Consider the following 16,950-nt stretch of genomic DNA (forward strand, 5'->3'; position numbering starts at 1 on the left):
TGCAGTTCTACAATTATAAATAATACAAATGAGTGCAGTCTAACTCTCAGGATTTAAACCTAAGAATGAAACTGCTACGTAGTTTACATGCATTTCATCGCTGTAGGCTTTTCATAGTGCCTGTGTCCAACTAAAATCTCACAGAAAGTCTTCCTACCAATTTATAGGACATGGGAACGTAACCCAGAGCAGTGCAGCACAGAAGCGTTTGCAAAGCTCTCCTTCTAATCCACCTGTCTGTCATTTTCTGGCAGGTATCATTCACCCATTTGGCCATTGGTCACATTGCAGCTCTGGTACTTCCGCCACCATCTTTAGTCATGTTTTCTCTGAGATCAAAAGGTTTAACAAACGTTCTTTTGCTGGTTGGTTTTTGAGGTTTTGGTTTGGTTTGGTTTTTGTTTTTTGGGGTTTTTTTTGGACGAGGGGCGAGGGAAAGCACATGAAGCACGTGGCAGGGACCTCTCCAAACCGCGTCACTCTGTGTCATCCCATTTGCGTCAAATGCGAAGCGATCCGTTTGAATCGGGTACGATTATTTAACTTGTTAACGATCCCAACAACGAGGCGAGAAGGAGAAGCGCGTAACAAACTGTAATCTGAAGCGTAAATTCAGTCCGTAATTCAGATCTGGAGCCCACGTGTCGAGCTGTCAGAGCCCCGGGCCGGCTCTAACGAGACCCAGCCTCGCTAACGAGCGCCAGGTGCCGCGGGGCCGCGCACAGTCGCGCCTCGTCGGGAGCTCGGGGGCGGAGCTCGCCTCAAAGCCTCTTGAGCTCCGCCGGAGGCGGCTGGGACTCGCGAGGAGGTTCGCGGAGATCCTCGGCTGCGGGAGATGGAGCGGGTTGTGTTTCTTCATCCTGCTGTAACGCTGCTAGGGCTGAAAAGCAACGCGAGGGGTGGCTTTTAAAAGGAAGCCTTGGGATTCTGTTTAACGTTCTATGTTGTTGCTTCGTTTTGTTTCAGGCTGTAGCGAGACCGCGCGCAGTAAGGATCAACCCGACACGTGCGCAGTTCCGGAGGTAACGAGACAACGGAGGGGGGGAGCCGTCCGATATTCTCACCGCTGTTTTTAGGACCGGTGTAGGGCTGCCGCCGGGCTCTCCCGACTTTTCGGAGCCGGAGTACTGTCACTGCCCGGTTTCCATCTCATTTTCGGTAGGTGCCGCTGCTCGGTTCCCCGAGTCCCAGCGCAGTGCATTCAGCCCCCCGGGGTTTGTCGGCGGGCGCTTCGGATCCTCCCGCCGTCATCGGTGGGAGCGAGCGAGACGGGGCCGTATTGTTCAGCCTGTGCGCTGCTGGAGGTGAGAATCAGCACGAAGGGCTGCTAAAACTGAAGTATGTCTTGCAGGCGGAGCGAGGGTCGCAGCGGAGCCCCTCGTCGGCTCCAGCCGGCGAGCGTTCGGGGTCCCAGGTAAGCGCTCTGTGCTCGGGGTTTGCGTAGGGCTGCAGCTCAGAGTGCCAGCGAGTAAGACGGGACCGCGCGTGTCCTCCTTCCTTTCCCCCAGTTCTATATAACTTCAGGAGCACCATCTCGTGTCCTTTATGGAGATACGGCGGGACAGCTTGCGTGACTGCAGTGCCGCTGCGGATGGCGATGTGCTTTTTAGGCAAGACAGATCGGTGGCGGAGCCGCGGTTCGCGTTACAGAGCGGGGTGAGGAAGCAGGTAAGACCTTCGTGCAGCTGGCCGTGGCTGCTTCTCGGCTCTGCAGGTCGAGAAGGACGGGAAGTCTGTGGTCTGGCAGAGGGCGATGAAGATGATGGGGCGCCGGAAGCGTCTCCTTTCCGAGGAATGGATGAGAGACTAACGGGTGCCCGGTGTCCTCCTCCGGGAATGAGATGATCTCTGCAGAGCCCTTTACAATCCCTGTTCAATCCTTAAGCTCTGTGGTTCTGATATTGCTGCAGGGTGAGGGTGAGGTGTGGGGGTCTTTCACAGTATCAGTGACCTAAATAGACAGATGGTTACAAAGGAGTTAGGTTGATGCTCCTGGTGACTTTTACCAACTACTGCTAGGAAAAAAGTCTACTAGGAAACTAAAAAAAATTGAAATGCTTAGGAGTCTTCCTTTCCTGAGATCTAGAATAAGGCCAAAACAGTCTTATGTTTTTGTAGGAATGCGATAAATTATCTCCTTGTGGGGATAAGGTTTTACTTGCATTTAAGGCAATGCCTTGTAATGTGCACCAAATTGAATTAGTGGGCATGCAACATTAAAAATTTTACATTTTAAAATTGGTAAAATTAGGCCTCCCTTTTAAGAGGTGTCTTTCACTTCATTTGTCTTGTTGCTGAAGCAAAGCTGTGTAGGAGGACTCGAGCTACTCTGTGCTTGTTGCAAGGTATGCCCCAAAAATGCTGGTAGCAACAGTGTTTGCTTCTGTGTGCTTCTGGGAAGCAGGTGATGATGCATCCATTTTACAGATCAATTACCAGCTCAGTGCAGTTGTTTGGAAAGAGTGTTTCTGCTCAAAGTAGAAATGCTCTGCTTTACGTGTAGCAATAAGTATGGAATATCTGTACTAAAATGAAAGAGTTAGAACGTAGTGAGCTGAAGTTTCTCGGGTGGAGTGGATGCCTGTCTTCAACTTAAACTTAAAAAGAATCCTTACCACAAATAAAGGGATGCACCAGCATTTCTGTGCTCTGGACTTACTTCCTTGCTGCTAACATGAGCTTACTTGTCTTGGGGAATAAAAAAGAGGAGATGAGTTACCTCTTCTGTGATCAGCCAGTTAGTGCTTGATGTTCTGGAAAAGATTCAGAAGCCAGACCTAAATCAAGGAGAAAAAATTTTAGATTATCTGCTCAAAACCACAATTCATCAGACTTACTTTAGTCACTGACTGAAGACACCGAGTATGCTTCCAGTATCTTCTAACAGCTGAATTTCTGAATAGCAGCGTTTCTTGAATTTGGTAGAGCATTCCAAGCTTGAAGGCAGGTGTGCATCCTGAAAGCAGAAAGGCAGTGAATGTCTCACAATAAAAAAAAACTCTGGTTTCCTTTCTTTAAGATTAGCTCACTGAGAATTCTCTGGTTTCTTGCTCGGTAACTCCAATTAGTGCATTGTGATCAAAGCCTTTGTGTCAAATCTCAGTGAGTTAGTTTCTGCAAACCTTCATCCCACACTGAGGATAAACTCTAATGCAAACAACAAATATCCTATTCTGCATTTACTCTTTTACCAAAAGAAAAGCAACTGTATTTGGATTTTACCTTTGCATTAAATGTATGTCCAGGCTCTCTGAGTGTGTTCCTCCATCAGTGAATAGTCAAAAGGATTTCCTTTGAAATTCTTTTAAGACAAATCATATATAGAAGCCCTAATTCTTAATTTATGTGGGTTGGGTGACAAAGAACATCATCTTTGTTTATACTGAGCACTGATCTCTAATCACAGAGCACGTGAGGGAGGAAGTTCTGACCTTTTCCATATTCAAGTGTGGTAATCATGCACATAACCATCTCACTTGTGCATTGACTTGAGTAACCAAACAGAAGATAAATCCCTCCCTGCAAGCATACGGCATGCATGACAAACTATGGTGGTTTTTTTTCTATTTGAAAAGCAATAAAAATAAACTGTACAATGCCAGTATAGGTTTCTTAAACTTCTTTACGTGCTTCTGTGGTTCATAGGTTCTGAAGTACTTGACCCAACAAGAACCAGGGGTAGAAGGAAGAAAAGTGAGGAAACTGCAAGGGGTTGAGATGTGATCTCACAAACCTTACTGCTTACACTGTAAGCTGTTTAGATGACCAGGCCATGCTGGCCTCAGAAAATTTGGCAGAACTGCTTATCCTTCTAACCATGTTTCCTAAGAGACAAGATCCCACAGACTTGGTGAGCCTAGCAAAAAAGCACAAGAATGGGTCAAACGACTCTCGAGGAAGAAAAATGAGCCTGCTGGCACTGCTGGGGAAACAGCCAGGCTGACTTGCTTTTTTTTTTATAGTTTTAAATGGATAAAACTGATAAAGTAAGATGGTCAAACAAAAGTACATTCATGAAGTCGTTGTCTGACTTGCTGAACCCTTATCTCGGTTCTTTATGGTGAGTTAGGATATCAGATCTGAGGTTTTACATACAAAAGCTGCAGGCACAATTTGCTTGATTCCAAAATGGGGCAGTTATCTACTTCACAAAAGACATTTAATTGCTGTATCCTTAACAACAAACTGGCTTCCAGCTAAGCTGAGTGCCAGTCATGAGTTTGCAATGGCAATTTTTTTACCCTCCAACTCAGAACTCAGTGTGCTTTGCTTTACTTATCTTTCTAAAAAAGAAAACAAAACTAGGGAAAATCCTTTTTTTGCAGCCCAGAACGTTAACACCACACTACATTCTCTGCTTTGAGAATTCTTAGTTTTAATTACCCCTCAGAAGAGCCATGCTGTTAAGAAGGCCTGCCTGCAAAACCCAAGAATTTCAGAAGTTTTTTTAGAAAGGTGAATTCTCCTTTAAGATTTTTCAGGGATTACAAGGCTGAAGATTTTTTCCCTATCAAATGGCTTTGCTTAGAATTAGACCGATGCTTTCCTGTGACACTGTGAATAACCATGTGCTCAGATAAGCGTTTATTTAACAACACCATTCTGCCATCATCACCCTGTGTGGTTTCTTTACTCTACAAACCAGTTACCACGTTGTCCAGGAGCATTTATTGCCTTACAGGAACAAAGTGAAGTTTTAGCTTTTAAGAAGAGTACAAATTGCTTAGAAATAAATAATCACTTGGGAAAAGAAAAATCTAAACGTAACTGAAAAGACAATCTAATGCCTAGCAGCCCAGGCATTAACTACCAGAAAGACATTTCAGCTCCTTACTTTCCCACTTGTTTTTGCAGGATGTTTGAGCTCTTGTATTTTCGCATTCAGTAACCTTAAACATTAAATTGCTCAAGTTCTCCATGTGGTGCAAAACAGCCCGGGTAGCAGATGTTTTTTGTCCTCCTCAGACCAGTATAATAATGATTCCACATATATATCCAATAGGGCCAGAACTTGTATTCGCATCATCCTCTCCACGACCGCCCAGATAACTTTATGAATGGGCGAATGGCCAACTAGGGAATAATGGGAGCTAAGAATTTTACCTGCTGAGAGAAAAAAAAAAAAAAAAAGAAATCAAGCTGTTTCAGTGGGGTGCTAAAATTCACTTGTATTTACTTGTCCTCACTCCCTTTGTCTCCATCGCAGAAGCAAACCTCTGTGTCTGTCCTCCAGTTTCACAGAAGACAAGACTGAAGTGAGTGCTTTGAATGTGGTTTTCCAAATGTTGAATTACCATATTAACCAGTTTCTCTCTCGAGCTAAAGAGAGTCAGATCTACATTTTTCCCCTGTCTAGAAGAATTCCTCATCCACCTTGCAGGTAATTTTTAGGAACTTCAACCAAGTGGCAGAAGTATTCACCTTCAGAGAACAATTCCTACCCTTTGAAGTGTCCTTAATCTTAATGAGGTGTTCAAGTACAAACCCTAGTCCCTATAAGGTGCAAAGCCTGTTGGATGAGGCCATGCAGGGTTCGGGTACCAGCACACTTATCTGTCAAGACTTGATACTGAATGAAACAGATTCTCCTGTAAGGAGAGAGCTGCTCCTCTGAGCGATTGTTTCTGAACAGCATATAGAATCGTGAATACAGTAAACAACAACAAAGTAACACTAAGTAGAAAATGAGTTCCAATACTAAAAGCCCCATCATCATGAAATCTACTGGAAAAAAATAAGACCTAACACTCTCCTTGGCTCTTCTTTTCCCATGCCAATAGGAATAAAGTCAGCCGAGCAGCATTATTTCAGACAGGTTCCATTTCTGCAACATTTTATATGTTTCACAGCTTTCAGTTACTCAGGCAGAGGAGGCTAACTATGAAATTACTACAGAAAATAATAAAGCAGTCCATGTACAGAAGAAAAAAATATATATATTCGCAAATGCTGAGATAGAAAGAAGCATATGAGGAACTCTTTAACGATGCCTTTCTGAGAGCAGTACAGTTCTGTTCCCAGCATTAGAAACCAAGCAGAGGAGGCACGAGACCAGTGTGTGACAGTGCAGTGACCTGCTGGGGAAAAAAACAAGGCAAAAGAAGGAAAGTGTAACAGCTGAGGAAACAGGGACACGTAACCTGGGAAGAATATACGGATGCTTTCCAGACATGCAGAGATGAGTAAACCAACACGCAGATGAAACTGAACTTAGCAGGAGACTTAAAAAATAACAAAAAGCAATTTCTACAGATACGCTGGTCAGAAGACGAAGGCCAAGGGAAGCGTACTGCCTCTGATAAGTGAGAAAAGGGAATGACAGACATAGGGAAGGTGCTCAGCGAGTCCTTCAGCCCAATCTTTGATGGCAGTCAGGCTTTCCATATCTCGTGTCCCTAAACCTCTAGATGGGGAATGGCAGAGCAAAACCCCTCCCGCTGTAAGAGAGGAGCGAGTCTGAGACCACCTGAAAAGACTTAATGAGTACGAGTCTATGGGGTGTGATAACATGCACCCCAGGGTCCTGAGGGGACTGATGATACAACTGCTGTGCTACTCTCCATTGTATTTGATGGCTCTCAGGAAAGTCCACTTTGACTGGAAGAACATCACAGCAAAGCGAATGAATGCCAAGCTGTAACCTCGATAAAGAACCATTGCCTGTGCCACATCCAAATGGACTGACACAACCAGGGTGGTATCCTGCACAGCTCTCTATTTTCTAGGCATCTCCTTATCAAGAGCAACTTGATTTTACAAGCTGCAAGAAAGAGCTCGCTGACAGATCTGAGAGGCTTGGGCTCAGTCAGTTCAGACACACTGTCCTTCACATGCCTGCAGTAAACACGTGGGGAGGGTTCACGATTTCTCACTGCCTACAATACTGTGCAGCACAGGTACTTTTCCAGAAGAGACGCCTACGATGTCCACTGCAGCACTCACCACTAAGGTGAGTGAACGTTCAACCCACAATGAACTGCTCCTTTTCTTTGGCTTTACTCTAATCTTTACACAACAATATTAAAAACAAAAAAATTCAAAACACTGCCACAGAAAGTTACCTGATACACGTCCCCATAGTTTTCGATGTCTCCACTTCCAGGATGAGATTTGCCACCATAGAAATCCCAGGCAGAGTTGGGCACAGCAGGAAACCCTCTGTTCCCTGTGTTGAATAGCTCCCACAGGTGGCTGAGCCACCCCAGATCCGCATGTGTGATTGACACATAAATACAAATCTGGAAAAGTAGTGGTTGCATTTTAGTATGCATTGTGATGCTGTCGAAGCAACAGCCAGAGCTTTACCGCGCTGCTGTTAATTTGACCTTTTATCCCTCTCCCTTTATGCTCCATTTAACCCTGCTTTGAGAATAGGAGCAGTAAATTTGTACCACTGAAACTGCCTTTCTGTGATGCTAGAATGGGATGGTAATAGCAGAGTGGCAAAGTCTTTGGCCAAAGTACATGAGAATGAATCCAAATGCAGCAGCCACAAATGTAGAAGGCAAGGAAAAGAGCTGCTCAGCTTTGGAAGGCCACAGGTAGAGAGGAATCACTGGAAATAGATGCCCTTACCTCCACTGCCAACCCTTAAATGAGGTCTGGGAAGGGGTGGATCCTGGCTCCACCCCTTCTGGTCAGTCAGGTTTCATTGCATACACCTGAGCATCCCTTGGTCAGCCCTGCCTTCCCACCAGGTGCTCAATCACTGCTTCAGGCTGTGACTTAGCATTTCCTCTACACCTTCTCAGTGTATCAATTACAGATTTTCCAGGCACTTTCTCCAACATTGTTGCTTCTGGTCACCTTGACTCTGAACTCCTTTTCACTGTCCTAGACAGTGGTTTAAGAAAAAGTCAGTATGTGAGATAAGAATATTGATTCATTTCCATTCTGAATTGCATTTAAAGCTATTTTGTTTATTTTCTCTCAGCACAGCTGTGAGCTTTTTCTCGTTTTCCTCCTCAGTTTCCCTACTGTGATCAGTACTGTATTATTACAACCTGGGCAGTAAAAGCATTAGATATAATGTTTTACCAGTGCCTCTGATTTCAGCACATACACTCATGGGCAAGCAAACTAATTTCTTGTTTACTAATGCAGCTAAAGAACATTTTACTATTGACGTTAGATCTGTACAAAAGAAAAGTTATTTGTGGAGAAAGTAATAAATACTTATTGCAATAACGTTTATGAATTAATCACAGCTTCTTCTTGTTAAAAAAAAAATCAAGATTTCAACTTATATCAATTCAATTTTCTTACAGAAGAAAAAAAACCACGCTGTGATGCAGTACAAATCGAACTTGAAGTTCCCTGGGTGTCTGCATAAATTTCAGATTTATATAATGGAATTTTGCATCACAAATTAGCATTTGTCAGGTTATTTCAGCAGACAGAGGAAAACAGCAGCCACCCCAGCTCCCCTGCGGTGCTTACTGGGCCACACGGGAAAAGGGTTCCGCCTCATCGTTAGCGTGCAAGTGAAAGAAATAATTTGTACTTTTCCAAGGATTCTTTGGGATTTCCATTAGTCTGTGGTGCATCATGTGACCGTCACATATATACAGTCAAGGAGTGGAAGAAGTCCTGTCCACCGTTTACTAAACCTGCGACATTGAAGAAACCCATGCAGACTTTCAGATGTACAAAGAAGTCTTGAGTACGTATTTGCTCATTATAAAAAAAAACAGCTTCTGAGTCGATCATCAATATGATTAATAACACAGTAAGCACCTGGTTATTTCCTTTACACATGTCAGGTGTTATTTAGCATGTTTAGTAAAGTCAGATTTGAATTTAATGCACCGAACTGGTTGGAAAGACATGAAACGCGTAAAAGTAGTGATCAGAGTTCACTTCTAAGGTTTCCTTTTTCCATTTAAGAAAACTTCGTTAACATTTTTCTTATCACATGCGATGGAAAATACGGCAAATACTTTTTACTTACTTAACTAGGAAGGAATAAGAAAAAGAATGGAATGCTTTTGCACACCCTTGTTCCTAACAGCTTAAAATTGAGGCTCATTCATCTGCTTTCAACAAACAGTACAGAACGCCTGTAAAAACAACTCATTTAATTTAATTAATCTAACTTTTTTAGACAACAGCGTTGTTCCATTTTGCTTTGCTTAAAAGAAAGGTGGATGGCTGTGCTACGGAACCTAAGGACAAGAAAGAGCAGTGGCTACGTGGTTACGTTCTCATTAATATTAGGGCCTCCAGAATGAATTAGAGATAGAATGCAAAGGAGTGCATGGCAAGGAATTTTTAATTTCTTCTTGCTGCGGCCAAGGTAAATAGTAACCTGATAATAGAATGCCCTTTAAACTTGGAACTGAAGAGGTTCTAATGGGGAAAGTGGTCAACAGGTTTAAATTATTCCATTCAGTTTGTCACCTTGCTTTACTGCTGTGTAACAAGTTCAATCCCATTTACTGATATACAGTATGTCCAGTGGGAGTAGAGTTCTGCACTTCTAGTTGTGGTTTGTGAAGACATAAAACAAAAATACAGTTTTTGGTGAAGTAACTTGAGTTACAAAACACTCTGGGCATTACAGCGCTTGTGAATAGGATTGAAAATTCAGTTATCATTTACAGAAGTGATAGTCGGGGAGTTTGTGAAGATGATGGAAACTATTGATGGGGTCAGTACTGAAAATGAGATTTAAAAGCTGTCTTTTCTTCCTAGTTATGATGAATTCAAGCAAACTCTTTGCAGAAGACAAAAACACTGAATTCTTCTGCTGATAAATATACATCGAATCTAGAACGTGGAGATGAAGTTTCTAAGGCGGAGTATCTTTCGTATCTTGACCAAGAATAAAGACTGCTTTTAAATACAGTTTTGTTGCAAGATGGCTGATAATCATGGATCAATTGTTGCTGCTTATCTGAGCTACAGATTCACTCGTACACTTCAAAGCTGTATAACAGAAAGGTCCAGATTTCTTTTCAGAAGAGTTTTCTCGGGAAATGTATCTGAGCTATTTTGGGGCATTACACAAATGGAAATTTGCCCTCCTAGACATTAGGTATGCTGGTACATCTCAGTAATTGGGCTGTCCTGGCTAACCATCGAGCACAAGAGCGGAAGTTAAATGGTGCCTGCAGAAGTTACCCTCGGATGGTGTTTCACATTTCCTATCCCTGTTTTCAGTACCGATTGAAATACCTGGGTCTGTCTAGAACGCATCCTGCTTGAACTGCGTCTTCTGTTCTTAACCTCCCTTCCTTCAGCGAGTCGTCTTCTATATTACCTCCTGCTGGTTTGCCATGCTGAATGAGCAGCTATTGCATAGCTAATTCTTGATGCCATTTCCACTTCACTTTGGTCTGTGCATCAGAACTGTTTTTAAGTAGAAGGTGCTCGTGCGTACGTCTTCTAGGCTACAGAGAGTTAAATAAACGTGCCCTGCATCCATTTTGCCCATTTTGTTCATAGTAGGAAGTTTAATTCCACAGGTTGTATTTCTGTGGACTTAAAGAACATAGGCAGATATTTTCGATATGTCCGTGTGTGTTATAAGACTCTTCACACCAAGGATGAGGTTTAGTAAAAAAATACAGTATGATAGCATTAGAATAATACTTTCTTCTTTAACAGTGACAGCCAAATACACCAGCTTTGACCTTGTAAGCAGCATTTCATTCCCTTTCTGTTTTTAAACAAATACATTCTCAGATGGGATGAGAGTTTTATTGAGAAATACACGTGTTGTGTCTTTGCAGAAAAACTTTGTGATTTGCCACTTGTAGAAGATGGAAGGATTACCCCATGTTATTACAATTTCAAAGGTTGCTATTTCCTTATGCATAAAGGAAGAAACCTTTCCTATTCTTGCGTGGCTGGTTATACAACTGAAACCGGGACTCAAGACAGAAGAATTACTTGTACAGAAAAAGGATGGTCTCCAGTGCCACAATGCTACAGTGAGTTCGCTTCTTCATTTCATTATTGCTTCTAGCAGAAAACTGTTTTAGCTCAATTTCCTTAAGCATAGAGGGACAAAAGGTGCAGAACAGTAGGGATAAAAATGTGTAAACTAGGTCAAGGTGAAATCCATTATGTTTATTCATACATCAAATTGTTTTATGCTAGTATATGTTCTAAGGACTCTTACCACATACGCTTTTTAAGAATTCCAAGAAAGCTGCCCAGTGTAACTTAACTTGGGAATTGACATTTTAGTTGCAGATGTGCATCTGAGCCTCCTTAGCTCCAGAGACATATTCCATGGTACTACCGTCTGCTCAATGATTGCGGGAGCATTTCAATAAAACAAGAAAATGAAATTGGATGGAAATAATTAAAAAACCCCACTTTCTTGCCTATCAGGAAAAATATTACATCGATTATTTCTTCCTAACCAAACCGTCTCTTTTCATTTAGAAAAATGCAATCAGCCTCTTCTGGAACATGGCATTTTTTACGGTACAGAAACGTACTTCAAAATACATGAGAAACTACAGCACAAATGTAATCAAGGCTGCCGAGCTCCCAGAGGTGGTACTGAAGATACAGTACAATGTCAATCAGGTGGATGGTCTTCCCAAGCAAGCTGTACTAAGAAAGTGGGTAGGATTGTTTCTTTCCTTCTCATTTCATATATGTTCATAAAATTCCGCTGTCCTTCCTGTACCTGTAAGGTCAAAATGCCTTTGTTAGGCTATTTGAATATTCCTGAAATAAGTCCCCAGCTGCACCTCATGTGATGAAGTTGTCAGATGTTTCATGCTGTTGTTTTGTGAATTGGTACAGATAAAACTGTGGAATCGGTACAGGTGAGATAATTTTGTTTCAAATTAACTCATTTCTATTCAAGCTTTGCACCCAAATGAACACTAGAAAACCTATGTAAACTGTTGCATTTTTAATTGTTCATAGTTTTCAAAGACTGCTTCAGATACAATCACTTTAAAGGGAAATGTTAGATAAGTAAGCTTAAAGGAAAAAGGGAAACCAACAATATTATTCATTTAAGTCATGCTAAGTGCCTGAGTTACATCATGGCAACTACTTCACAACCCAGCGAGAGCTCCGAGTGAATGAAGTGCTGCTGTATAAATGGGATGAGGGATACCACACTGCAGGAGGAAACACTACACAAGAGGCAGTTTGTCTCGTGTGTAGACGGTCCCTACTCCAAACTGCTTGAGCACGTAGTGGAAATGAATTCTCTTTGAAATGTGACACAGTCTACAACCGAATAAAAAATTTATAAGTTTTATAAACTATTGGGATAAAAAAAGGTTTTATGTTTTTTTTGTTTTTTTTTTTTTTTCCCTAGAAATAACCTGCCCCTCAAGATTTCTTCTCATTCTGTTGCTGTCATTGCATTCAAAGTTATGCATTTGTTTTTCTACCAGACCTTTAGCTCTGGCTGAAGCCGGGGGGGAGGGAAGGGTCCCTTTGGCAACAATAAATGGCAGATGAATGTCATTTATAAGGCTGTGAAGATGAGCACATAAAGTAAATAATAATGCACTGCAGTAGCCTATTGCTTTGCACTGAGTGTGCTGGCAGTGCTTTTCCTGCATCTGTATAAGGTTTTGCAACAAGAGGCTTCACCAAAGTTGAAAAACAAACAAACAAACAAACAAACAACACACTCTTCTTCTCAATATGAACATCTGAAATACACTGTCTACCTCTCTCTCATTCCCACAGTCCAGACAACTAAATGGAACCCCTCCTCAGCATGGAGCACCTGTTCTTCCCCCAGGACACTTCTCTGCCTTATATGACCTGTGGTCCTCTGACACAGAGACCAAGTGAGAGCACCGCTGTCAAATCCGTATATTGAATGGCATTAAAGCTCAATTTCTTTCCTTTTTTTTCCCTTCTTTTCCTTTTTTTTTTTTTTTTTTTTTTTTTAGTAGTCTAAACAGAAGCTTTAATAGTTTCTTGCTATTCTCAATGGATTTATCTTGCACAGTGGTACTTGCACCCTACACCAGAGCCCTACTGTTCTAGTGGACCTTCAGCATTGATTCATCCCAGTCTTCAGCTGAAAGATTCCTTTTTCTCCAAGTTCCTGCGACAAAAGATCTGTGTGTGCAAAGGCAGTCAGCAGGCCTTTGTTCTCTTGAGATCTTATTCCAAGAAATTATGTCCAATTATTTGGTAATGGAGTGACTAAAGCAAGGCTTTAGCTGTCCTGTAATTTCCCTTATCAGCAAAAGCAACAACAGGAAAATCAGGTACTACTTGTTATTTTCTTGGAATTCAACTCATGTTTATATCCCACGTGAATACCGAGACAGACAGACTCCATGAACAGTACACAAATGCAGTGTATTGCTTTGGTTCATTTTCATGAGCTTGGCTGAATTAATTAGGTGAAGTTAAAGAAAAATCTCTGTGTTGAAGGCATTTCAAGGTCAAAGAATCATCCCTTGCTGCGTGTGCTGCACACACTGCCTTTCAAAAAATTCTTAGGAAAGTGAACTTCAAGAAAAATGTGCGTATCTTCTACAAAGCTCTGTCAAGTAGGGCAGTAAACCCCTCCCCAACAAGCAATACACCAATGCCACATAAGCACGTTAGCTGTTCCTATCCATCAGCTGCAATACGGCACCACTGGATCAATTACCAAAAAAATAAAGCACGAGAGTCTCAGATCCATCAAGACAGCAACGCAAGCTCACCAAAAAATGAAAAGGATGGCTCATTCCAGGATCTGGACAAAAGTAAGCACACTCACCTTTATGGATACATCTTGGAGTAGGTGACCAGCCACTCTTTGTGCACATAATTTCACCATCCTCATTGTCAGTACGATAACTTGTATTGCAGAAATATTTAGCTCTTTCACCTTTGTAATAGCTTTTCCAATTATTTTGGGTAATACCATCTTCCAGATACCTGACATCACATATTTCTAAAGAAGAAAAGTAAGTACATTTAACCACAGTAATAAAAACAGCCAAAACTGTACTAAAATAATTCTTAGGAAGAGAGTTACCAAAAAAGCCTCCTACTATCTTTGTGTCTATCCCCAAAAGACACCAGTGTTCAAACCTGAATCACAGCCTTCCACTGCCTTGTAATCACTGTATCCCCAAAACAGGAGTTTCACAAAGCACTAAGAACTGGCCTAGTAATCTAAAGTCCTTACTGTAGTTAATAAGTAAGGCTGGCTGATTTCACTGCCTCGAGCGTCATGTATAAGAACTCTGGTATGCTCTGCTAAGTCTCTCAAATTTTGATGTGTGTGCTGAGACACATAAGGCATTGGATCCCAGGCAATTTTATATCTCTATGCAAGTGCATCAGCCACTCAAGCCAGCTCTGGAGAACTTATCAACAGCTAAGCATGCTGTCCCTACAGCATCCTGTATCCCAAAACCTAGAAACATGGAAGGAATGTTGTGGTTGTGTTATTGAAGTAACTGATTGTCTACACTGAGCACAACTCTGCTCATTCCCTGCATTGATCTCCTGTCCACTGAGGACAGCAGGAGAAAAATTGACCTTCAGTTGATCCTTCAGGTACTATATAGATAGGTAGAAACTGCACTGTGACCAAAGATCTGGGTTATGAGAGAAGTCCTCAGCTCTCTGGTTTAAATTTGTTTCCCATAGTTGAATGATTAATTCAGTGCATCTGGATCTCTTATTGCAGACATTCTTCCTCTCAAGTTCAGGTTGAATATTAGAAAAAAACTTCTCAGAAAGGGTGATGGTGCATTAGAACAGGCAGACCAGAGAGGTGGTGTGTGATTCTATGATTTCCCATTGCCTCAAATTTGACTCATTTCTAATAAATGGATCAAATGTCTTTTTTTTTTTTTTTCAGAAGACATCTCTGCAAAAGGACAAAACACAGGCAAGCATAAAGAAGTTTGTTTGCAAGCCCAAATCCAGCTCTGTGCTCTCCATCTTTTCCTCACTGAAAGTGCATCCATCAATTCCTGGCCTCCGCTTCAAATAAAATAGAATGGAGAATGCCAGCAAAATGGTTGAGCAACCAACCAACTAACCAGACCAAAAAAAGAAATAATTAATTTTTCCACTGTCTGACAAATTGGTTTGGGTTTCAAGGGGACAGTTATGGAGTCATGATTAAGTGGACTTAATGCACATAACCTGCCAAGATGGCTTTTTGGATTCCCCCCCGAAGAGATGTGGCTCTTCCTTTTGAACCCAGAAGGACATAATCTGGAGGAGGACGACTTCTGCAAATGAAGACATTTGTTAGAAAAAGACACTTGGGACCAAAGAGAGGATGGCAGTGCCTGCCTAGCATGAGGACAGCAGAGAGAGGGCAGCAGGAGTGTAGGAGGAGTCAATCATTACCCAGTGACACAGCTGCCAAGCATCAGGAACAAAAAGGTCAAGGACCTCTTGACTCGTCATTTCCCCAGTGCCACTGTCCTAAAAATGAAGATCTTGAATATCTTCTTCCATTTTTCCTCTCTAGAAAGGGAAAACAAAGATATGGGAAGGCAGAGGAAGAGAGAGATGATAAGATGCGCAGAAGTCTGTAAAAACATAACAAAAATCTAAACTTTTCTAATGGCACCAAAGGTAGCTCTGCCCAGCATCTGCAGGCTCCTATTTGATTTTCTAACAGGCGTTACAGGAAAGAAGCAGCAGAGAGGAGCTCTCAACCTCCAGAAGAGCAACAGCAGATGGGAAAAAAAGTGATCTCACAGAAACCTACGTTTCCAGCTCAACTAACAGTGTGCAGCTTAGGCTGGAAGAGGACTTGAGCAGGCACTGTGCTGCAGCTGAGGTGTAAAAGCTGAAGGATGAACATCAACAGATGGGCAGGTCTGAAAGGATGCTCTATGCCCATTGGGGAGCTGCTGGGAAGCACAAAACCCATTGAAACCACAAAGCTATGGATGGGTTCCTAGTGCTGCTGGCAGCAAGAGAGGAGCAAAGCTTCCAGAGGCACTGTGGCTGCCTTGCAGGGCCCCTCTCGTCCCTCAGCCCTCACTCTTTGAAGCACAGCCCCATTGTTTGCCTGTCTTTGAAGTGCCAAATGGGAAACATCCCAGCAGTCCTGCGTGTGGGGACAATAAATCGGCAGCTGGCATTGCATTGAGGCGGGAGGCAATGGGCAGCACCCACCTCCCATTTGCACTAATTGCATCCCTCTTGTTTTTGGAGGAATGGTTAATGACACATTTTTCATTTCCTTCTCCGCATCCCTCCTCTTCATTATTGTTTGTGAGCAAAATCCTTCCGGCTGCAAGACCTTGTCTTGCTCTATCCATTAGCTGAAATCCAAGGCATCTCTTCTTAACTTTCCCCTCTCAGTCCTGGGACAGCTCCTGTTCAGAAGACCCTAGGACCTTTTCTCTTCTGCAAGTGCAACCCAAAGCACTCCAGACAGGGCCAAAGCCCCTCAGAAGTCCATGAAATCTTCTCCAGGTATAGCTGCATCAGTTTCAAATACAGTCCTCCATGGTAAAATCTCTCCTCTAACCCCCACACCACCACCCAGCATTGGAGCTGGATGCCCTGCAGACCACCTCCTTGTCTTCACCAGTAACTACCCATTAGCAGATTCTCTGTTCTTCTTAACTTTATCTCCTGCCCACATGTTATTTTCCAGGGGATGTAGGCAGGATCCTCAGAGCACTGAGGAATGGCTGAGACCCTCAGGTGAAACCTTATCCACTCCATCGTCTCTCACACCCAACTCTCATCACCACTGAAGCTGTCAGAGGCTGCCCAGCTCAGAGCTGCAGGATGAATGTCCAAAGGTACTTGGCTCTTCATACGAGATTGTTCTTTTCTTGAGCAACCACCTGGCAAAAATGGGTTCCAATGTTTACCTGGCTTCTGTGTTAAATTCTTACACAACTTGGGAGGAGGAGCGGAGGACTCAGGGACGTGCCTTTGTTACTGCATGAGTAAAACCCTGCTTCTGTCAGTGACACAAAGGGGACTGCTGCCGCCTTTATAACAGCTGCTAAGGCCAGAGGCAACATG

Source organism: Lagopus muta, chromosome 5 (assembly GCF_023343835.1).
Source record: "Lagopus muta isolate bLagMut1 chromosome 5, bLagMut1 primary, whole genome shotgun sequence".
Lineage (NCBI taxonomy): Eukaryota > Metazoa > Chordata > Aves > Galliformes > Phasianidae > Lagopus > Lagopus muta.